Source organism: Thamnophis sirtalis, unplaced genomic scaffold, assembly GCF_051295495.1.
Source record: "Thamnophis sirtalis isolate CommonGarterSnake01/CBP01778 unplaced genomic scaffold, rThaSir2_p1.2 scaffold_1, whole genome shotgun sequence".
NCBI classification, from domain to species: Eukaryota; Metazoa; Chordata; class Lepidosauria; order Squamata; family Natricidae; genus Thamnophis; species Thamnophis sirtalis.
This window is the reverse complement of record NW_028261381.1, coordinates 49434406-49459474: the sequence shown is the minus strand read 5'-3', so window position 1 is coordinate 49459474 and position 25069 is coordinate 49434406. Positions and strand designations below refer to the sequence as shown.

The window sequence follows — 25069 nt, the reverse complement described above, 5'->3', positions numbered from 1 at the left end:
GATGGGGGAGTAACTGTTATCATCCGAATGTCGTTAGTTCCTCACAGGATCCCTGCCCCAGAGATTGTGGGGTGTGAGTGTCTCCTCTTGAAGTTGGACCTAAGGGTTCAATTGGGCTTGCTGTTGACGTACCTGCCTCCCAGCTGCGTCACGGCAGCCTTGCCTGTGCTACGAGAGGCAGTATCCGGGTTGGCGGTGGAGTTCTCCAGACTTATGGTATTGGGGGACTTTAATCTACCGTCTCTCGGTGAACGCTCTAATGGGGTACAGGAGTTCATGGCCTCCATGACAACCATGGATCTGACCCAAGTAGTTCAGGATCCGACTCATAGGGCAGGACACACGCTTGACCTTGTATTTATCTTGGGGCAGTGGAGACGTGATCTTGATTTAAGGGGAATAGAGACCTTGCCCTTGTCATGGTTAGATCACTCCTTGCTGAAGCTTGACTTCAGGACACTACCCCCACACTGCAGGGAGGTGGAGCCGATTAAATGGTTCCGCCCCAGGCGCCTGATGGACCCTGAGGGGTTTCAGAGGGAGCTTGGAGAGATACCTGACTCCCTTGTCTGCAATCCGGCTGAGTCCTTGGTCACTGCCTGGAATAGTGTGGCGGCTGGAGCATTGGATCGGATTGCGCCTTTGAGGCCTCTCCGCAGCAGCGGCTCCAGGAGGGCACCTTGGTTTACTGAGGAACTCCGGGAGATGAAGCGCCAAAAGAGATGCCTAGAGCCACGTTGGAGGGCTAGTAACTCTGAGTCTGATCGATCACTACTAAGAGCCTTTATTAGGACTTATCTAGTGGTGATATGGGTGGCAAAATGTGCGCATTTTTCCGCTCTTATTGCATCTGCGGAATCTCGCCCAGCCATCCTGTTTAGGGTGACCCGCTCCCTCCTGAAAGGTGAGGAGGTGGGGGAACCCTTTCAGGGAAGAGCTGAGGAATTTGTTCAGTTTCTGTCGGATACAATCACTCAGATTCGGACAGACCTGGACTCCGTTTGGGCAATGTCAGCCGAGATGCTGTGGGCTAGTCTTAATCAGATTTTTTGGGATGAGTTTGAATTCGTCACCCCAGAGGAAGTGGACAAGGCCATGGGAGCGATGAGTGCCTCCACCTGTTTATTAGACCCGTGCCCCTCCTGGCTGGTTTCGGCCAGCAGAGGTGACACGTGGCTGGCTCCAGACGATTATCAATGGATCTTTGCAGGAGGGGTTTTCCCCGCAACCATTAAAGGAAGCAGTGGTGAGACCCCTCCTCAAGAAGCCTTCCCTGGACCCAGCTGTTTTGAAAAACTATCGTCCCGTCTCCAAGCTTCCTTTTTTAGGGAAGGTCGTTGAGAAGATGGTGGCATTCAACTCCGACGGACCTTGAAAGAAACGGATTATCTAGACTCCTGTCAGTCTGGTTTCAGGCCCGGATACAGCACGGAAACTGCTTTGGTCGCTCTGACCGATGATCTCTGGCGGGCTAGGGATAGAGGAGATTCCTCTATCCTGGTGCTTCTTGTCCTCTCAGCGGTTTTCGATACCATCGACCATGGTATCCTTCTGTGACGCCTGAGGGAGGTGGGAGTGAGAGGCATCGTATTACGGTGGTTCTCCTCTTACCTCTCTGACAGGTCGCAGTCGGTGTTGGTCGGGGGCAGAGGTCGACCCCTAGGCCCCTCGAGTGTGGCGTGCCGCAGGGTTCGGTCCTGTCCCCTCTCCTATTTAACATCTACATGAAGCGTGAGATCATGCGACAGCACGGGGTAAAGTATCATCAATATGCTGATGATACTCAATTATATCTCTCTGCCCCTTGTCAGCTCAGTGAAGCGGTGGACATGATGTTCCGATGTCTGGAGGCTGTTAGGGTCTGGATGGGGGCGAACAAACTTGTGCTCAATCCCGATTATATTGAGTGGCTTTGGATGTTGCCCCCAAAGGACTGTTTGGACAGTCCATCCTTAACCCTGGGGGGAGATAATTTACGCCTCTCAGAGAGGGCTCGCAATTTGGGAGTCCTCCTGGATTCGCAGCTGAAATTGGAACATCATCTGTCGGCTGTGACCAGGGGGGCTTTTGCCCAAGTTTGCCTAGTGCACCAATTGCAGCCCTATTTGGATCTGGATGCACTTCTAACGGTCACTCATGCCCTTATCACTTCAAGTCTGGATTATTATAACATGCTCTACATGGGGCTACCCTTGAAAAGCATTCGGAGACTGCAGTTAGTTCAGAATGTGGCCGCACGGGTGATAATGGGTGTGCCGAGGTACACCCATGTTACACCTATCCTCCGTGAGCTACACTGGCTGCCTATTGGTCTCCGGACTCAATTCAAGGTGTTGGTTATCACCTTTAAAGCCCTACATCGCTTAGGGCCAGGATACCTTCGAGACCGCCTGCTAAACGCATACCTCCCAGCGACCAGTAAGATCCCATAGATTGGGCCTCCTTTGGGTGCTGTCGGCCATACAATGTCGGCTGGCGGGCCCTCAGAGGAGAGCCTTCTCAGTGGCTGCTCCGACTCTTTGGAACCAGCTTCCCCCGGAAATCCGGACCATATCCACTCTGATGGCCTTCAGGAAAGCCGTAAAAGTTGGCTGTTCCGGCAGGCCTGGGGCTGTTGACCTCACTATTGAGGTCCGGCCCCAACTAGAATGAATTTGATGGATGATTGTTGTTTTAAATTGTATTGTTTTTATGTTTTTTATATTTTGTTTGTAAGACGCCCGGAATCCTTTGGGATTGGGCGACATATAAAAGTTTTAAATAAATAAATAAATAAATAAAATAGAATGCACAACACTTTTAGGCAAAGTATGAAATGCCTGGGTTATTTTAATATGCTGCATACTTTCCCTAGGCATTGTATATAATAGCTAGGCATGAGTGACAATAACTATTTAGATAAGGCATAAAAGAGAGTCATGAAAAGGGTTAGGAGTAAGCAAAATAAAGGACAGGACTTTCTTATTAAAAAAAGAGAGAGAAAGAGCAAAGACCCACTATTGACCTACTTCAGGGGTATCAAATTCAAGGCTCAGGGCCTGGATCTGGTCCATGGAGCGCTTAGATCTGTCTGTGGGGCTGCCCTGTAAGCAGTGAAGGACTGGGCCACGGTGCCAGTGAAAAGAGCGTTTGCCATGTGCTCCGTTTTCACTGGTAGAGGATTGCAGGAGGCTGTTGCAGCTGAAAATGGAGTTTGGAAGCTTGTTTTCTCTGGCAGAGCATTCGGGCAACCACAGCCCCCTCCCCCCCGGACACAAGTTACATTTAGCTGGCAAGTCCACTCTGGCCATGCCCACTCCATCCCAATGAGGTCAAATACAACCCTGATGCGCTCTAAATGAAATCGAGTTTGGCACCCCTGACCTACCTGTTGCAACAAGGAAGGATCGTGCATTGATGGGAGTATTTTTTACTTTTCTGGTTTGCCTTTTGGCATTGAACAAAATGCCCAGGAAATGTGTGAAATATTATTTCATACTTTGACATTCCATTTCTGGCATTGTGTATAAAATACCTAATATTTCCGGTAACATATACGTATAATGAGAGGGTAAAAGAGAACTTGGCTAATTTAAATGAATGCAAGTCTCCAGAGCTCAGGCTATGGATGGAATTAGCAGAAGTGATCGCACAACTGCTCTCAATAAACTTTGAGAACTCCTGGAGGATTGCTGATGACTCAAATGACTGATATAGAGCGAAAGTCATCCTCAGTTGAAAAAGGGGGAGAGAAGAAATCAAGAAAACACAGATATCTGCTTCATGTCTATACTGGGCAGGATACTTAAATAGCAATTTGGAAATGTTTGGATTGGCCTGCTACAATGAACAAGAGCCAACTGATGGAAAGATGAAATGGGTTTGTTGCAAACAAATAGTGCTATATTAGCATTGATTGCCTTTTTTGATAGAGTCACTAGCTTAGTAGATCAAGGGAATGCTGTAGAAATAGTATACCTAGACTTCAGAAAAGTTTTTCACAGTGTCTCCTGATCTTCTTCATAAAATGGCAAAGCATGGGCTGGATGATGCTGTTTAATAGACTCAAAATTGCCTGAGTGATCACACACTTTGTTTGTTAAAAGCTTTTGCCTTGGCCTGTAAAGATGGAAGAACCTTCCATATAAAGAATTACTTTTGATTGCTTTCACATGGTCTCTCTGTGGTTAAGCTTCATGAGGCTCATTTCATCTTTCCATCAGTTGAGCAAGCATATTTTCAGTCATCCTTTTGGCTGACAACCTTCTCCACTTAACATTAGAGCTGCTTTTGCTATAGGGTTGTTGCTGCTGGATACCATGTGGCCATTGCACTGCAGGTGCAGTTCTCACATTTTCTTGGCAGTGAAGGCAATCACAAGCATTTCTTTCCCTCTTGGTCTCCAGACGCACTTTGTAGAACAGAGGTTTTAAGTGATACACTTAATAATTAAAATAGTGGAAACATTGAAGCATAATGTTCAGCCTTGCAGAAGAATCATGTTTTCAGTTTTATGTGCTCTGTTTGGGGCAATATGGTAATAATTATTAAAATATGAGTTTGCCAGGAAAGAGATATTCTACTATTATTTTCTTAATATATAATGAACAAGGTAGATGGTCATTTTATCACAGATGTCCGAGATCTACATGGCTACAGCTGACTTCCACTGCAGATCAGTTCAGTTTTATTAACCTGCCAACAGCTGCTTGTGTAGCACAGAGGAACCAATTTGCAGAAATTAAGCTGTGGCTGATTTAATCATTTTATATGTTCCCCTTTGTTCAAGGAAAGTGTTTTTGCAATGAAAAGTGTGCTGTGCTAACTCTGGTCTTCAGTCCTTAGTATTATGGGAAGAATGGGATGAAATTACATATCTGGATTTTCAGGCTCAAACTTCATATCAACACTTCTTGGGTTGTTATGGTTTTGCAAAATATTTCCTATATTCCTGTTTTGCAAAGGAGGGAATAGATGGTGAAAGAGATCTAGAAAAGATACATTTTCTTTAACTTTGTGTGAGGACCTTCAGCTAGTTAAAAGTGGTCACACAATATCACATCCCCATTTGAGATAAAATCAAATGTGACACTTTTATTTCTGGATTCATTTTTCAGTGGAACTCTACAGGGATTTCTCCCATGAATGATATTCATGAACTGCATATAGAACCTTGGTTTTGCCCTAAGTTTATTCTTCTTTTAGCTGCTAGTCCAATGATGGTCAACCTTTTGGCCTCGGCCTATCAAAAATTTGGAAAATGCCTAACTTGACTCTACTAGCATGTCACATGCACACACACACAGAGAGAAAAACAATGCTCTATTTACCCCAGATCTAGACCATCCTGAATAATGGCACTTTATGGAGCTTCATTTTTTAGGGAGTGAAGTTAGGATGTTGGGGAGGCACCCAGAAGCTACAACAAACGAAGTATATGGTGAGGAAGATAGGAAGAATGAGAATTGAAATGGGAGGTTTTGGCTAGTTTTCAATTGAGTGGGTAGTAAATGGAAGTTTGGAGAACAAGAAGAAATAAAAACATCTCGAAGAAACTGGAGTTTTGAGGGCTCAGGAGTCTTTGATTGTTGTGCCAGTGTTACCGGCAGCAGAGGCAGAGAGGAAGAAGTAGAGAAGGAGATTCTAGCTTCTATTTGATTTTGGAAAAGAATGTACTCCCCCCGCCCACAAAGGAGCAGCTCTGAAACATGTGCATCCTTCTGGACTCTCAGCTTTTGTGGTCCAGAAGGTTGTAGGTGGGAGAGTATTGTCCAACTTTGGCTGGAGTTCCGGTTGTGGCCCTTCTTAGACCAGAATCCCTTGTGTCATTGACCCATGCTATTCTCATTTCATATTCAAATTATCACAACTGACTCCACTTGGGCTGCCTTTGAAGACCACTTAGAAATTAGAGTTGACACAAAATGCATCTTCCTGTGGAGCAGAGTGGGGCTTAGTGATGAAGGCACTTGCCTCCCACTCAGAAGGTTAAGAGTTTAATATTAGGTAGCAACAGATGTTTCTCTTCTAAGACACAAAGAGAAAATAACTGCTGCAAACTCCACATGGTGTCAGGAAGGGCATCTGGCTAGAAAATTCTCTGTTCCACCCATTTGCCCTGACTCTACCCTGAATTAAGGGATTACAGGGGTGTAAAAAGGGAGCACCTTCCTGCGTACTAACAGGTGAGAGCCAGCATAGCAGAATAGCTACTTATTTGCAGTCACTGCATTTGTCACCATACTGATGCAATTCAAAAGGCCAGCTTAATCTCTAAAGCTCTACATGACTTGGCTTCCAGTTACCTTCAGAAATATCTCCTTCAAGCGGAACATGCTGATCCTTTGCAGCCCTTTGAGAGGGGCTCCTTTTGGAGTTTCTATCCTGCAACTCTGGAGGGGGCCAGCAGTCCAATGGAAGAACCATCTTGCTTCTATTCTGTCTCTTTGGAACAATTTGCTTTCAGAACAATTGGCTCTTATCCTGCTAAGTTTTAGAAAGACAACGCTAACTCTGTTCTGACCCACCAAGTCAGTAATGAAGTAGCCTTGGGTCTGCCTTGTGTTGGTTTTTTGTCAAATTAGATTATATTACTTGTCTGTCGCATTGTCAACCAGATGTTCAGACTGGATTTGACATTTTTGTCTGCCTATTATTGAGCCCTTCCAAAAAACCTGGGATAGGCAGATGTGGATGTTTGATGGTGCTAATGGTATGGTTGCAGGATGTAAGCTGTTCTAAGTAAAACTGCCTTTTGCCATTGACTGATTCTGATTTTGTCAATGCTGATGATGTTCAAGTGGTGTTCCAATTTCTGGGGATTGCAGTTAAGGCACCTATGACTATTGATACTACCTTTGCTTTCTTTTGCCACAGTTCTTCTATTTCTGTTTGCAAGTGTTATCTTCTCCATAATTATTCTTTGGTGATTTTATCAGCATTTTAAAAATAAAAAATAGAGACTTGAATAAGTAATCTCATTGTTTGTTTTAATGCTGCAGAGTCTTTGGATAAGGCAATATATAATTTCTGTAATAAATAAATAAACAGGTTCTTAAAGACATTCATTTTTGAACAGACTTTTAACTGTTGGTTTAATGATATTTTTTAAAGTCTTTATTTAGTTATTACTTCTGAGAGACTTCAGTAGTCAACAGTATGCCAGGATAAATAAATAATAAGTAATTTGTTCTCCTGCAGTCATTTGGGACTTTATCAGTTTTCTGAGATTTTCAAAAATAATCCATAAAGCTTTGGCTAGACTACTAGCTGATCCTATCAGTATCCTAGAATGCAGGATTTTTTTTTTGTCCTGGGAGACTAAAACCTATACAAAGTAATAATTGTTCCCTATTTCTCCAATTTCCATCATGTTGCTTTATCCTGCCCTTCACAATTTCATGTTATGATGCTACTTTCTTGTTAGAGAAGATAGAAGGCAAATATTCTTCATTGCAGGCCATATTCAATGAGCAATTAGCATACAGATTCTTTTCTTTTGAGTACATCTAGATAAGCCTTTTCTGAAATTTATATAGCCTTTATATAGCCCATTCTGAGTGTTAGGTTTCCTGACATCATCTCTATTGTTTCCTATATATGCTTCTACTTGGTGACCTGCTCAGAAGACCTTTTCTAATTTCAAATCTTTGCTAAGCTTACTGGCCTTTTCTGTTCTCTTCATTTTTTTAAACTGATCGGAATTATTATTATTATATACTTTATTCATTAAACATGAAATTCAGCCAATTGAGCATTCAAAAGTGCATTACAAATACCATTGCTGCCAGCATCCTAGGTATCAACCAAGTACCTTCTTAAAATATAAGATGTTCCGAGTAGCGCAGTTTTTTGCAGTTCCGCTGCAAAACTGCAATTTGTGGATGTATCTTGTAAAATTCTTGGACATGATGCCAAGTGCCCCGATGACAATGGGTATCACTGTTACATGCTTCATTCATAGCCATGCAGTTTCGATGGCCAGGTCGCGATATTTCATTATTTTTTCTAGTTCTTTTTCTTTGACTCTGGCATCTCCAGGAACAGCGATATCAATAAACTGTACACTTCGGCCCTCTACAACCATGATATCTGACATGTTGTGCTCCAAATGATGATCAGTTTGTATTCGAAAGTCCCACAAGATCTTCACCTTCTCATTTTCGATAACTTTTTCCACTTTATGTTCCCATGACTTTCTGGATACAGGTAAATCATAATTTTTACATAATGACCAGTGGATTAAATTAGCAACTCGGTCATGTCTAGCTTTGTAATCAGTTTGTGCGATTTTGCAGCATTTGCATATTAAATGTGAAACAGTTTTGACTTTGTTATTGCAAAGTCGGCAGTTTGGGTTGTCAGTGGATTTTTGTATCTTCACTTTCATGGCATTAGTTTGTAGTGCTTGTTCTTGAGCAGCCAGTATTAAACCTTCCGTTTCTTTCTTGATAGTTCCCATCTTAAACCATGTCCATGTCAAGTTGTCATAACATTTTCCTTCAATATTTTTAAAGTGCTGTCCATGCAAAGCTTTGGTTTTCCATCTGTTTAATCTGTCATCCAGCTGTTTTTCCTTATATTCTGCCTTTGTTTCTGTTGTTTTTATGCTGTTCTCCGTTTTCACAGCCTGCAGCAATTTTTCTGTACTTTGATTCACATAATCATTCAAACTTCGTTTTTCTTCTTCTACAGTTTGATGGATTTGCAATAGCCCCCTGCCCCCTATTTTTCTTGGCAAGTACAACCTGTTGATGTCACTTCGTGGATGTAAAGCGTGGTACATATTCAAAAGTTTGTGTGTTTTCCAGTCCAAGTTTTCCAGTCCAGTCAGAGTCCAGTTGATGATTCCAGCTGAGTAGCGTATCACTGGAGCTACCCATGTATTAATGGCTTTAATTATGTTTCCAGCATTCAGCTTTGATTTTAATATTTTGCAGACCCTCCTGAGGTATTCCTTTTGTGTTGACTCTTTGACTTTTCCATTCAAGATATTATCTGCTCCAATGTGCCTAGATACTTATTTAGGTTAGGTTTAGGTTTATTGGATTTATATGCCACCCTTCTCCTAAGGACTCAGGGCGGCGTGCAACAATAACAATTTAATAATAATAATAATAATAATAATAATAATAATAATAATAATAATAATAATAAAACTCCGCCATTGCCGGTCCCAAGCCCGGATGAGAAAGGAGGAAGGTTGGGGTCAGGTTGGCATCTGGTCCCGTAAAAAAAACCCCGCCAACCCATACAATATGGTGAAAAAAACGAATAAGAATTCCATACCGCATCGGTCGTCGCGCGGGTTAACAAGGGCCGCGGTGGATGTTGGGGTCCCTGGACATCCGTCGACAAGTGGGCTACAAGTGGACCAGCCAACAAAACGACAAAAATATAGTGCAGATGAAAACCGTGCCATAATGGCCTGTTACTACAACTCAGAGCCAGAAAAAAGAGGCTATTTAAAGAGAATGTATGAATTATGGAAACAACAATATCCACATTCAAATGTTAGTGAACAACGACTAGCAGATCAAAGGCGATTTATTATACGGAATAAAGTGTTTAGTGAAGTTGAACATGAGGAAATTCAGGCAAATTGCAAAACCCCAAAAACAATATCACAAGCGGAAATAACTGATATTCAAGACACAACTAAAGACATTATAGTAGAACTCCCAGAAGAAGCTCTCGGGGAGGAAATAACATCACCACCACTAGAACCAGTTATCACTGAACCAACTGATGAACTAACTCAAAAACAAAAAGAATTGAAGGATAAGATCATGGAGCATTTTCTGCTTAATGAGGAAAGGCAACGTTTACCATCACTAAAAACTGTGCCTAAGAAAATTTTGGCCCCTATCATGAAAATGGTTAATGCAGTGTTTTCAACAATTGAACCGGGATCCATCTTGGAAACAAACCAGTTAATGTACAGCGCAGCTGTAATAGTCACTAATGAACTAGGCATTAAAATTAAAGTACCTAGTCACACAACAGAAAAAGCATCAAAGCCAAAGTGGAAAATCCGTTTAGAACAAAAAATAAAAAAATTAAGGGCAGATGCTAGTAACTTAAAGAACATGCATGAGCAACGGCTTAAAAACAACAAAATCATAGATCGGCTAATCAGGAGATATAGATTGGATACAAGAAACATCAATGAAGCTGTAGAGATTGTAAAACAGCAGATAACAGCAATAGCTAGAAAAATTGAAAGATATGAGGCACGAATCATCCAATATAAACAAAATCAGCAATTTCGATCAGACCAATGGCGTTTTTATCAAAGTCTTAATGTAAATGGTGACACCAAAAGTGAAAAACCAGAAAAACAGGCCACAGTTGAATTCTGGAAAGAATTGTGGGAAAATGCAAAGGACTACAACAAGGAAGCAAAGTGGATACATGACTTTGAGAAAAGCATTGGCAACAAACAAATGCAAGTATTAGAAATAACAACTCAGATGGTCAAAAATCGAGTTAAAAAGGTAAAGAATTGGACATCACCTGGAAAGGACCAATTACATGGTTTCTGGCTCAAATATCTGACCAGTTTACATGCAATATTGGCCAGGCAACTGAATGAAATTTTACAAAAGGGCCAAATTGATGAATGGTTGACAACTGGAAAAACATACTTGATTCAGAAAGATGCAACTAAAGGAACAACACCTGAAAACTACAGACCAATAACATGCTTGCCAACAACCTTCAAATTACTCACAGGCATTATTGTAGTTGTAGTTGTAGTTGCGTTTATTTATAGGCCGCCCTTTTCCCTGAGGGGACTCAGGGCGGCTAACAACTTATGGGAGGGGAAGACGTACAATAACATAAAAATACAATATGTAGTTAAGATCAAACAACATTCATTCAACATTCGGGCGGGGGCAAACTATGGTCTTTACCCCCAGGCCTGGCGGGATAGCCAGATCTTGAGGGCTGTGCAGAAGGTCTGAAGGGTGGTGAGGGTACGAATCTCCACGGGGAGATCGTTCCAGAGGGTCGGAGCTGCTACAGAAAAGGCTCTCCTCCGCGTAGTTGCCAGCCGGCACTGGCTGGCAGATGGCACTCGGAGGAGGCCTAATCTGTGGGATCTTATGGGTCGAGAGGAGGTAATTGGCAGAAGGCGGTCTCCCAAGTACGCAGATCCACTACCATGAAGGGCTTTATAGGTAGTAAGAAGCACCTTGAAGCGCACACGGAGGTCAACAGGTAGCCAGTGCAGCTCGCGGAGGATAGGTGTTATGTGGGCGAACCGAGGTGCACCCACGATCACTCGCGCGGCCGCATTATTGCAGATAACATGATGGATTATTTGGAAACAAACAACATCTTGCCAGTAGAGCAAAAAGGCAACAAAAGAAGGAGCAGGGGCACAAAAGATCAGCTTCTAATTGATAAAATGATATTAGAAAATTGTAAGAACAGAAAAACAAACTTGAATATGGCCTGGATTGATTACAAAAAGGCATTTGACTCACTGCCACATAGTTGGATCATAAAATGCTTAGAAACAACTGGCATTAGCAAAAATATTACATCCTTTACTGAAAAGGCGATGAAACAATGGAGAACTGAGTTGGCAGTAGGGAATGAGATCTACGGAATGGTTAATATCAAGCGAGGAATTTTCCAGGGTGATTCACTTTCACCTCTTCTCTTCATCATCGCAATGATCCCACTATCAGTAATCTTAAAAAAAATGAAATTAGGCTACCAAACAGCCAAAGAAGCTGAAAAAATTTCACATTTACTATATATGGATGATTTGAAACTCTATGGAAAGTCAGAAATAGAAATCCAATCATTGACAAACACAGTCCGAGTATTCAGCACCGATATTTCAATGCAGTTTGGCATGGAAAAATGCGCCACTGTATCCATAAAAAGGGGCAAAATCACTGCATGTGAGGGAATTAAAATGCCCAATGGCCAATTAATTAAATGCAAAGAAAATGAAGCCTACAAATACTTAGGCATTCTGCAGTTGGATAACATCAAGCATGAAGAAGTAAAAACTATTGTCAGACGAGAGTACACCAACAGAGTTAGGAAAATTTTAAAATCTAAATTGAATGGTGGAAATATAATCAAGGCCATAAATACCTGGGCAATACCAGTTATAAGATACACAGCTGGTATAGTTAACTGGACACAAGCTGATTTGGACCTTTTGGACCGAAAAACCAGGAAACTAATGACAATGCACTACAGTTTACATCCACGTGGTGATACTGATAGACTATATCTGCCCCGAAAATCAGGTGGCAGAGGATTATTACAAGTGAAGCAAACAGTTGAAGAAGAAAAACATGGACTGGCTGATTATTTAAAAGAAAATCAAGAACATCTATTAATCGAAGTAAAGAACAAAAATCTACTGAAGGCCCAACAGACGAAACAAGAATACAGAAAAGATGTGATAAAATCAAGAATGGAGAGTTGGCAGAACAAAGCACTGCATGGCCAATTTCTGGAAAAAATAAAAGATAAAGTGGACAGTGAACAAACTTGGTTATGGTTAACAACAGGTACATTAAAGAAAGAAACAGAGTCACTAATCCTGGCTGCGCAAGAACAAGCTATCTGCACAAATGCCATTAAGGCCAAAATCGAAAAATCCTCTGATGATGCCAAATGCAGACTTTGCAAAGAAGCTGATGAAACTGTTGATCACATACTCAGCTGCTGTAAAAAAATCGCGCAGACTGATTATAAATTGCGGCACAATTCAGTAGCACAAATGATCCATTGGAATTTGTGCAAAAATTATAATATCAAAACAGCAAAAAACTGGTGGGAACATCAGCCTGAAAAAGTCACCGAAAATCAGATGGTCAAGATCTTGTGGGATTTCCGTATACAAACCGACAAAATACTGGCACATAATACACCAGACATCACACTGGTTGAGAAAAATAAGGTCACAATCATAGACATCGCAATACCAGGTGATAGCAGGGTCGCCGAGAAGGAACATGAAAAAATCGCAAGATACCAGGACTTAAAAATCGAAATTCAACGACTATGGCACAAACCAGCAGTGGTAATTCCAGTGGTAATTGGCACACTGGGTGCTATTCCAAAAGCACTGGAACTACATTTAAAACAGTTAAAAATTGACAAAATCACCATCAGTCAAATGCAAAAAGCCGCACTGCTTGGATCTGCACGCATATTACGAAAATACGTTACGACGTCCTAGGCCCCTGGGTGGGGCCCGACTAGTAACCAATGCCAAATCCGGCGAAACAACTGGCCGCTGTGATACAATTGTGTAATAATAATAATAATAATAATAATAATAATAATAATTAGGCCAAAATCGAAAAATCCTCTGATGATGCCAAATGCAGACTTTGCAAAGAAGCTGATGAAACTGTTGATCACATACTCAGCTGCTGTAAAAAAATCGCGCAGACTGATTATAAATTGCGGCACAATTCAGTAGCACAAATGATCCATTGGAATTTGTGCAAAAATTATTATATCAAAACAGCAAAAAACTGGTGGGAACATCAGCCTGAAAAAGTCACCGAAAATCAGATGGTCAAGATCTTGTGGGATTTCCGTATACAAACCGACAAAATACTGGCGCATAATACACCAGACATCACACTGGTTGAGAAAAATAAGGTCACAATCATAGACATCGCAATACCAGGTGATAGCAGGGTCGCCGAGAAGGAACATGAAAAAATCGCAAGATACCAGGACTTAAAAATCGAAATTCAACGACTATGGCACAAACCAGCAGTGGTAATTCCAGTGGTAATTGGCACACTGGGTGCTATCCCAAAAGCACTGGAATTACATTTAAAACAGTTAAAAATTGACAAAATCACCATCAGTCAAATGCAAAAAGCCGCACTGCTTGGATCTGCACGCATATTACGAAAATACGTTACGACGTCCTAGGCTCCTGGGTGGGGCCCGACTAGTAACCAATGCCAAATCCGGCGAAACAACTGGCCGCTGTGATACAATTGTATAATAATAATAATAATAATAATAATAATAATAATAATAATAATAATAATAATAATAATAATAATAATAATAATAATAATAATAATATTTTCTAGGGAATTTCCCCCCCCTTCATCCCCTATTTTTGTTAAGCTCTTGTTAGGCCTTCCTGAGAAGAAATCAATATTATGTTTATTAAAATCAGTATTATCAAAGTTAAAGATATGAATACCGCTATGCTCTGTTTTAGCTGAATTAGTTTCTCTTAAATAAAGTATACAAGCATGACATAGTGACTTTATATGCTCATGTTTTTTCCATATATTCAGTCATTTCCTCCCTACTGGCTAAATTGCCCCTTGTGTTGTGCCCATTTATGAGGAGGATATAATGGCACATGGAAATGACCTTGAGAGACAGGCAGGGGGAAGAGATGCTGCTTAGGGGAATGATAAGATAAGAGAGGGCATAGCCTTCAGCTGCATAATGGGCAGAGAAAGAAACTCAGAAACCATCCTTCCTAACTTATCAAAGTCTGTGGGCGATTTATATTTCCAGACTTAAATGATAAAAATTAACTTGTGTTTGTACAAATAGTCATATACAAGTAGTCCTCAACTTAAAACAGTTCATTTAGTGGCTGGTTGAAGTTACAGTGGCACTGAAAAAAGTGACTTGTTACCATTTTTCACACTTCACAGCGACCGTTGCTGCATCCTAATGGTCATGTGACTTACATTCGGATGCTTGACGGCTGACACATTTATGACGGCTGCAGTATCCCGAAGTCATGGGATCCCCTTTTGTGAATTTCTGACAAGCAAAGTCAGTGTGGAAACCAGATTCACTTAACAACTGTGTTACTAATTTAAGAACCGCAGTGATTCACTTAACAAATGTGAAAAAGTTCGTATAATGGGACAAAACTCACTTAACAAATTTCACATTTAAGAACATACATTTTGGGCTCGATTGGGGTTGTAAGTTGAGGACTATCTATATATTTATAATCCCTTACTTGTAATATATGCATTGCAAAGAATGAAGTGCATAGTTTACTTTTATTGTACAGGATTGAAATTGGGTTAGTTCTCTAATCAGCCAATTGGGAAATTAATTTAATATTGTTTCCATCTAAGGCATCTATAGGGGCAGGAGTGGATCTAATTTCTATATGTCTTCTATATGAGTTATTCTTTTTAACTTACATAAATTAGTAAGATAACTGCAAACTTGGTTATAGCTGCTAATAAGAGACTCACTGATGACTATAGAACTGCTGAAGAATGACTGTTGCTGCCTGAGAAAACGTAAGAGAAAAAGGAGATAATTTATTTTTCCAAAACGATTAGCACTATTGGCACCACAATTCTGCTAATTACTAAGCAGCAGGTTCACAATGAAAGAATAATAATATTACTATCTGTGGGTGACAGACAGTAATATTATTACTATCAAGTGTCATTGAAGAAGGAATTGTTTATCCCATAGCTGGTTCCCTTTGTACATTCCCTGGATCATTTTTGTCCTTCACACGTTTGTGGGTTCACCATCCTTCCAGATGTTGAAGTCCTGAACTGGTGCAAGCAACTTGTGCCTACCAAATGAACTGAAAATGTAGGGAAAAGGAAAAGGGAATGATATGGAGTCTTCACTGACTGACAGCCATGACTCAGCCACATGGAAAATGATTTTTCATTAATGTTTTAAAAAGCTGTCAGGGATGTCAGAATATATAAGCAATGTACATAAATTATTTAGGTTGATGCTTTCCTTGGTCTCCCTTCGTCCAGGCTGAAACAGCTGACATATGAAAAACATTCTAGTTTTGCTCAGATTTATGGTGTCATCTGGCAGATAATACTCATTACCTGTAAAATAGGACCATTTCAAAAGGCTCCTCTTTACATGAGTGAACATTTCACCCCTGAATAAGAGCTGAAATCGGAGCTCACATGCTCCGAGGGATAAATATTGGGATGAGTTATTCTGCTGTGATACTTGACAGCACACAAAAATGTGTTGGAAAAAAGGTTGGGTGAGTAACAAAACATGAACTGATTTGGAATTTAGTCAACTGAAGCTTTATTTAAGTATTGCAAAGCAAGTCTCTTTCCTTGCCCAAGTAGTGGTGACAAACTTTCCTTACTGTCATGCCATACTCATATTGTCCATTGAGAACAATTATCCATATTCTTTGTAGAAAACCATAACATCTATGGAGGTCTGTGGTTGGTATTCACACCCAAAATCACACACCTGCTAACTTTCATCTCTGTCCCATCCCCTGAATGTTGAATTCATGTGGAAACCAATGTGTAATCTTATACAGTTGAGGATTAGCATGTTGAGAGTAACTAACTTGTAATTTCTAAATGGACTAAAAGAGAGCCGGTTTGATGTAATAGTTAAGGCATTAGAAAGTGGGAGAGTGTGAGTTCTAGTCCTCTCTTAGGCAAAAAGCCAGCTGGATGACTATGGACCAGTGGCTCTCTCTCAAACCTAGTAAGCAAGCAATGGCAAATCAATTCTTGCCATGAAAACTGCAGGGACTTGGTGGTTGCTAGGAGTCAACCTGGACTCAAAGATATGCTCCCCAAAGGACTAAAATGTGCTTGAATTCTACTGATATATTTGGACAATCATTTTTAAGGACAGAATAGAGAAGTCCATGAATGTATAACATCACACTGATATATAACACCACTGTTCTGCAAGCTGATTTAGGTTTCCGATGTGATTCAATGTGCTCGCTGGTTAACATAGAAGCCCTATACAGCAAATATCAAACTATTTGCAGGCACTCCTCACCCTCATTGTTTCTTTTTGGCTCACCAGACTTACCACAGGGGGCATATACCACCCAAGAGTGGCATTTTGTTAGAGCTCAGAGCCATGCCTTCTCTGTGGCAGTGCCAGCCGGATTCTCCAATCCTTCAGCCTTTAACAAATCCCTGAAAACCTGGCTGTTTCCCCAGGCATTTGGGCCAAACTTTAGTTATGCTTTGCTGGTGGTATGATATTTGTGATTGGGCATATTATTTTAACTTGGACACTACAGATTACCATATATCTTGAAGCATCAGTTGTAATCCTTTTATATACCATCTGGGTTTCACTCCCATGAACTGGTACATTATTTATGTAAATGAATAAAATGAAAGAAAAAAAAACTTAGATTGCATATCTGAGAGTTAAAAAAAACCATGAGGCCATAATAGCCATGTGCAGCGAAGTTGATGAAATCATGCAAGAAAGTGGATGTTAAATTATGAATGAAAGGGGTAAGATTTATGTCAGAAACCATGAATTGATGTTTTTGTGGTTGTTATGGATGTAAAAGGAGAAGAGTAACACACAATGTTCAGAGGGTGATGATAACTAACAAACTTCAGATGTGTTCAGTTTGATGATTAAAGAAAAAATTATAAGGTTATTTAGAGATCCGGGAATGAATTAGAGTAGTGACCAGTGAGTATCTGCTTAGAAAATACTCTGTTTAATGATCATGCCAGAGCAGGGGTGTCAAATTCAAGATCCGCAAGCTGGATCCAGCCCACAGCAATCCATAGCTCCGTTTTCAGCCGTGATGGCCTCCTGCAGCTCTCTGCCACTTGGACACCCCTATGCCAGAGAATGCAAAGAGGAAAAGATGTACAAAATTAAATGCATGATGGATTTTATAATTTATGATAAAAGACCGAGAGTATCAGTCTGAATAAGGGATAGATCATGGTAGTATAGAAGGTGGGTTGGGGGGGGGACACACAGGGAGAACAGGAAAAAGGTGTAACAAAATAACAAGAAAAATGGAGAGCATGAGCCCTGTATGGGGAAAAAAAAGAATCTCCTAACAAAATGAATGAAAAATGGGTATAAGGGGAGGGATTTTATTAAATACCTGGGGGAAAATAGAATTTAAAAAAATCATTTATCACATTTAGATAGTTATTTAAATTAAATAAATAATTTTTATTTATTATCTCTGTGCAACTCCAATGAACTATAGAGGTATGTGGAGATATGCTATGGAAAGCATGTATAGTGTATTAAAAGATTGAAAATAATTGTGAATCAGAAAAAAAATGTGCAGAATGACTGTAACAAAAACATTGTTGAGACAAAGATACTCCATAATGTGAACATAGAGAGAATATAATTACATGGAACGCAGTAAAAGAGAGCATGGTAAAGGTTAAAAGAGGCAAAGAAATCACAGAGGTGTTTTAATGTAAATTAAAGAAAATGTTTTGGGAGTGTATAAAAAGAGCCAAACAAAGAGTCTCCAGCAGAGTGAAAGGAATTAAAAATAAAAATGATGAAATGATTGGAATGATGCTGAATGCTAAAGGAATGCTGGAAGAAATATGTTAGAGATATATATGGAAATGCTATGTTGAAAAGTGGAATTGAAATGTACGCCATAAATGTTAATGTCCTTGAAAAAATGATGAAAAAGAATTAATCAATGCCATGAGAACATTGAAAAAGATGTAGATGATGTAACTGGAAAAGTATTAAAATATGTATGTGGTTTTCTTAAGAAGTAACTCTGTGACTTGTTTAATATCAGTGTGAAGACTGCATCTGTGGCTGTTAGCTGGAAAAATGCTGTTATTGTTCATCTCTAGAAAGAGAAAAGTAGCAAAAGTCCATACAAAAGTTACAAGGGATTTCGGTTTTTAAAGCATGTCTGAATAGGTGAAGATCCTTGGACGAAATTGACTGTATTATTGCTTAGTTCAAAGGCAGTCAGATTTCCATATTACATTTCAGAAGGGTGTTTGGGGCAAAAATCAGATGGGAGGGTATTTTCTTTTATTTTTATTTAAGATAATTTATATGGCCACCCATACACTCTTGGTGACTCTGGGCAGCTTACAAAGGAGAAAAGCATTCAGGAGGGATGGCAAATGTGAAAGAGGGCACAGAAGGCACCATTACTAAAAAATATCATTGGGGACACTACATGTAGAATTCAGAGGTGGTATTCAGCAGGTTCTGACCAGTTCTGGAGAACCAATAGTGGAAATTTTGAGTAGTTTGGAGAACTGGTAAATACCATCTCTGACTGGCCCTGCCCCCATCTATTCTCTGCCTACCGAGCCCCAGCTGATCGGGAAGAAATGGGGATTTTGCAGTAATCTTCCCCTGGAGTGGGGAGGGAATGGAGATTTTACAATATCCTTCCCCTGCCACGCCAACCAAGCCATGCCATGCCCACCAAGCCATGTCCACAGAACCAGTAGTAAAAAAGTTTGAATCCCACCACTGATGTAGATGCACAGAGTTTTTTAAAATTTTGAAAAGAAAAATGGATGTGAAAAAGAAGTTGGAAAAAAATGGACATATCATTATAGAAGAATTCAGAGAAGTTGCCAGAAATTGAAGGGATTGTGTGAGAAGGATTAACCCACAATGAGCTGAGTCTTACAATAACACCCCATCCAGAACAAAAGAGACTTTTTGGGGAATGGGTACAAAGAAAAGAAAAGACAGGGAGGCTAAAAATCAATTGCCAGGATCAATTGGTAAAAGACTATCATATAGAAGAGGGAGTGGACAAGCCTACTGTCACTCCAGTGGTCAAGGACAGGATCAATAGATTAAAATTACAGAAACATCAATTCAGGATAGAGATTTGAAAGAATTCCCAATAAAAGCTGTCAGGCAGTGAAGTAAGTTGCCTCATGAAATATGATGCTCCCTTTCCTGGAATTTTTCAGGTAGAAGCCAGATTGCTATCTTTATGAAACGCTTTAGATGCTGGTAGAAGACTAGGAGAGAGCCAGTTTGGTGGAGTGGTTAAAACATCAGATTAGAAACCAAAAGTGTATGAGTTTTAGTTCCATATTAAGCACAAAGTCAGCTGGGTGATTTGGGCAAGTCACTTTCAACTCTAGGAATGAGGCAATGGCAAGCCCCTTCTGAAATCTTACCAAGAATGACTCCGGGACTTGTTCAGGCAGTCTCACAGAATGGGACATGATGGGGAGAGAAGAGGAGAGGAGGAAGAAATGGGTATTGTTATAAAGAAACAAAAAGTATTTTTATGAAGCTAGGTATCTCCATTCTCTGCCTATGCGTTTGATGGGTTCAGAAGGATATATTATCCTGTCCATGTACCTTTAGAAAGATTATTAAATGCAGAGAAGCGAGGCTCTTATATAATGTTTATATTCTTCAATTTCTGCAAAAGCCAAGCTGCACTCCAAAATGCCAGTGCAATGAGACAATAACAATTCAATTAGCAATATTACAGGCAAACTATGAATAAGAACAGACCAAAATGTCAGGGAATGTGTTAGTAAACTTTAAAAGGCTCAGTATGAGAAAACCAGCTATGTGATGTTTAAATAGGAGTCCTACAGGATTGGGCGGCATATAAATTTATTAAAAGTTAAGTTAAAAGTTAAATCATCCCCATTTTGCATGCTGAAATGTTGTGATAAAAATACATGGAAGAAATGATTGGTGTTTTGATTCCACATTACACATTGGCGGACGGACATCTGAATCTGAATTTGTTGACAAAGCTTCCCACTGAATGAAAAAGACACTTAACCAGACATGAAGGGAAAAGACAGGAGGAGATAAACAATGGGACATAGACGTCATTTGCTTTACAAGAACACATTGAACAGATTGTGTCTTAATTTAGAGTATGGAGATTCTGAAGAAAATTGGAGGCCTTAAGATGATCTGAGTTGCCCTCTAATTAGAAATGCTTTTTTTGCTGTTTGGCATCAAATCCCCTAGAAAACAGATGTTGGAGAAGTCTGCAGCATATTTTGCATTTCAGAAGTGTTTCAGAAGTTATATTTCTGTTTTATATGTGATCCTCAAGAATTCTCTTATGCATGTACTGGGTATAGTGATTTTGAGAATGCCAGTGTCAGATGCTACTTCATTTAATAATCAGGAAAGAAACCACTCAACCCCATTTGTTTGAAATTAAGTGTACTTTTACTAATTACAAACGAATAGTAGCGAAGCAAAGCTGAATCTGGTTAATTAGGCGCGAAAGCAAAGAATATCAGGTATAGTTCAATCCCCTCCCCTTGGCACCCCAGTCCATAGTCCAATTATAATTCACCCAACTGTCAGGTGGGAGACATCTTCAAAAAACATCAACAGGATGGAATGCTGGACAGTTAACCTTGGCGGGAAACTCCCTTCCTCCGCATGCGCAATGAGATGGTCAGGCCAGCGTCTAGAATCTTCCTCCAGCACATAATGATTCCCTTCCCAAATACCATGCCCCCCTCCCCTTTTCAATGGCAGCCGAAGCAGCAGCAAAGCAGAGGCTGACATCCAGTGCTTTCCCTTTGTGTTGTACAGAAGGGAGACTTGTGGCAATATCATCACAGAATTTTGTTTGGTTCACATTTCTTTAAAAAAAACTTATTTATATTTCATGTTTCTAGACTGTTCATCTCCCTCAAGGAGAGCCTCTGGGCAGTGTACTGTATAATTTTTAAGCAAGCTGACATAATTAGTCTTCATCAGATTAATGCAATATTGGAACAGAGTTTTGATTCAGATTAAGCATTTCTCTGTTTTTAAAGTGCATTTTTAGAGTTAAATATTATGTATCAAAATGAATATACTTATGAAAGTTATATGCCATACATAGTAAAGTGCGTTTATCATTTATTTACTCATATTTTTTGTACTGCTGTTATTTCCCAAGGACACATGGTGATGTACAGGCAAAATCAAAATGCACTACAACTACTAAATAAATCAACATAAAACATCAAAACCAATAAATATTAAATTACAACAGAATGAGAAGTAATATAAGTGACCAGCTGTCAACCCCAGATGTCCTTCTGAGTAACTCCATCTTCAGAGCTCAGGAACAAAGATGTCATCTGGATCTCTGGAGGAAGGCTATCCAAGGGGGTGGGCACTGCCCCAGAAAAAAACATTCATGTCCCACTCTCCTTTGAGTATTCTTGGGGGGGGGGGACTTGTAGGTTTCTCCCAGAATAGGGAAGGGGGGGCAGTTAGGATATGTTTGAAGTAGGGGTTTCTGAGAGCAACCAGATGCCAAGACACATAGGGTTTTATTGATAAATACCACAATATGACTTGCATCAGAAACCTAAAGCACAAATATTGTGAATTAATAGCAATAGAAATATCATTTAGACTTCTATATTGCGTTATAGTGCTTTCTAGTCCTCTCTAAGCGGTTTATAGAGTCAGCATATTTCCCCCAAAAATCTGGGTCCTCATTTTACTGACCTCGGAAGGATGGAAGGATGAGTCAACCTTGAGTCTGGGGACATTAGATCTGCCAAACTTCTGGCAGCTGGAGATCAGCAAAGTAGCCTGCAGTACTGCATTCTAACCATTGTGCTACTGCGGCTCTTAATGCTGGTTGTCCCCTGATAACCTATGGATTATGGCATTTTGTATCAACTGCAGCTTATGAGTAATCTTCAGAAACTCTGCCATATTGAGATTGTTACAATACAGGTAGTCCTCGATTTACAACAGTTCATTTAGTGACTGTTCAAAGTTACAACAGCACTGAAAGTGAAGTGACAATTATGACCATTTGCAGCACCCCCATGGTCATGTGCTTTACATTTAGATGCTTGGCTACTGGTTCATATTTATGACAGTTGTAGTGAACTGGGATCATGTTGATCCCCTTTTGCGACCTTCTGACAGGCAAAGTCAATGGGAAGGCAAGATTCACTTAACAACCGTGTTACTAATTTAACAACTGCAGTGATTCACTTAACAAATATGGCAAGAAAATTTGCCCCATTTTATGACCTTTCTTTCTGCACTTGTTAAGTGGCTCACCACAGCCGATCAGTGTTAGTAACATGGTTGTTAAGTGAATCTGGTTTCCCCATTGATTTTGCTTGTCCAAATGTTGCAAAAGGTGATCACATGACCTAGAAAGGAGTGGTAACCATCATAAGTATGTACCAGTTGCCAAGCACCTGACTTTTGATGACATGATCATGAGGATGCTACAAAGGTCAGAATTGTGAAAAACGGTCCTAAGTCACTCTTTTGGTGCTGTTGTAACTTGAACGGTCACTGAATGAATCGTAAGTCAAGGACTATACTACAGCAATCTCAATATGGTATGGTCTCTGAAAACTACTCATAAGCTGCAGTTGGCACAAAACTCCATATACCATATGTTTTCTGGGGACAACCAGAATTAATTCATAATTCTTGTACTTTATGGTCACTAAATGAACTGTTGTTAGTTGATGAGTACCTGTATATGTCTTAGCTCAATAGAACTATAGTTACATAATACTACATGTTGTAAGTCAATCCTGAAGCTGACTTGACCTGACAACCAGCCATTGGTTGATTCTATATAATTACATCCAATCAGCCACTAACTCAACACCCTTATAGGTAGTTCTAACAGCACACAATCACACTAATTGTCAAAAATTAGAAATATGTCATCTCTGCCTTTATTTCTAGAAAATGCTTGGTATCCCATATGCTCCTGCCACAGGAGAAGAGTGGCAAAGACTCATGGCCTCCCCAGGGGCCACGAGAGGAGCAATAGGCATGCCACAGCAAATCAGTATCTGGGAGGTGTGTTTTGTACCAGAACTTGGCACTGAATTCCTGAATGGAGTGACTTGCATATTCAGCAACTCCTTCCATCCAACTCTTTTACTGGAGATCTTGCAGACCTTATATCCTAGATTGCTAGTTCATTCTGTTCAGCACTTGCGCTCCTATCCTTGATGCATCCAGCAGTATATTAACCATTAAGCAGACTAAGCACATGCTTAGGGCACCGGCTCAAGGGGGCACCACAAAAGTTGAGAAAGAAAAAAAAGGACACCAGTGAGCCTTCATCCGCCACTGGATGCATCGCAGGGATCGAACTAGCTTTACACCAGTTAGCTAGTGGTGCTCAGATTGCTAACTCTTCCAGACTCCTCTGCCGGTCTCGCCTCGCCTTGTTTCGCAATGCCTTGCTTCTAAGCTCCAGCTTCTGCTCTCTGCCCACACGAATGCAGCTAGGTTTTTTCCCACCAAAGTGGTACCCATTTATCTACTTGCAGCATTGTCTGCTTTCTAACTGCTGGGTGGGCAGGAGCTAGGGATCGAGTGACTGGAGCTCGATCCACATTCCTGGAAAGCTAAGTAAGTGAAACAGATTAATTGGGTGAATTTTGCTATCCCTTTTGCATAGCTTCATCTATGCGTTCCTAGGGCTAAATCCATCTTTGGAATTAGTTGGCTGACTCAATGGATTCCTTTCTGGGTGTTTTACAACTTGCTAAACCTTTCTCCATAATAGTCATAGTGCTATTCATCCCGAAAACGATTCCAGCATGAAGTGTGCTGTCTCCATTTCCAGTCTGATCTTACTTTTTTTGTCTCTGTTCCCACACACCTGACTTCCCTTGAGGTAATGGGTAATAAAATCTAACAGTTTGCATATGACTTGTGGCTTCTCTTGGACAGTGCCAAATAAGGAAGATCACGTTAACAAAGTAGAGCTAAAGGCTGATTAAAGACATCTCATTGATAAACTGGGAATGAAATGAATGCAATATTCTGGAATCAGGGCAGGAAAAAAATGTTCATGTGTGAAGCATTATTAATGCAAGTGAAAAAAGACTTCAGGCTTGGGAACAGGGTCACAAAGCTAGTTGGAAGTTCCTGATTAAACAAAATTTTCACATATTGATAACTAGTAGCTTTAAAAAAAGAGCGAGATCAATGTTTGATAATGAGCCACACTATTATCACTCTGTATCCCTAATACAGATTCACAGAAGCTTAAAGCTGTTTTAGTTGTGCAGTGTAACCTGATGTTAATTCTGGTGCATATTTCAGAGGAAAAACAACAGTAACCTTCGTTACTTTTTAAACCTTCGTTTAAGTAACTTTCAATCTCTTGAGATCTATGTTACTATTTATCCTGATTAGTTGCTAATTTGGGAATTCGTCTCCCTGATAAATCAGTCTCTGGATTTTTTTTGTCCTACTATAATGTTGCTAGCATGATTTGCTGTTGCTTATTCTCCTCTTGGGGTTTTACAGAGGCATACATTATAATTATAATTTCTTCCTTTTCTTTCATCTTTTTCTTCTTTCT

The 25069-nt window shown here is 40.2% G+C and overlaps 1 protein-coding gene across 1 annotated transcript in view; it reads left to right on the top strand.

The window, feature by feature from the left end:
• LOC106552522 (kalirin) overlaps positions 1–25069 on the top strand; it is a 489228-nt gene that overhangs the window by 247065 nt on the left and 217094 nt on the right. The window lies entirely within an intron of this gene.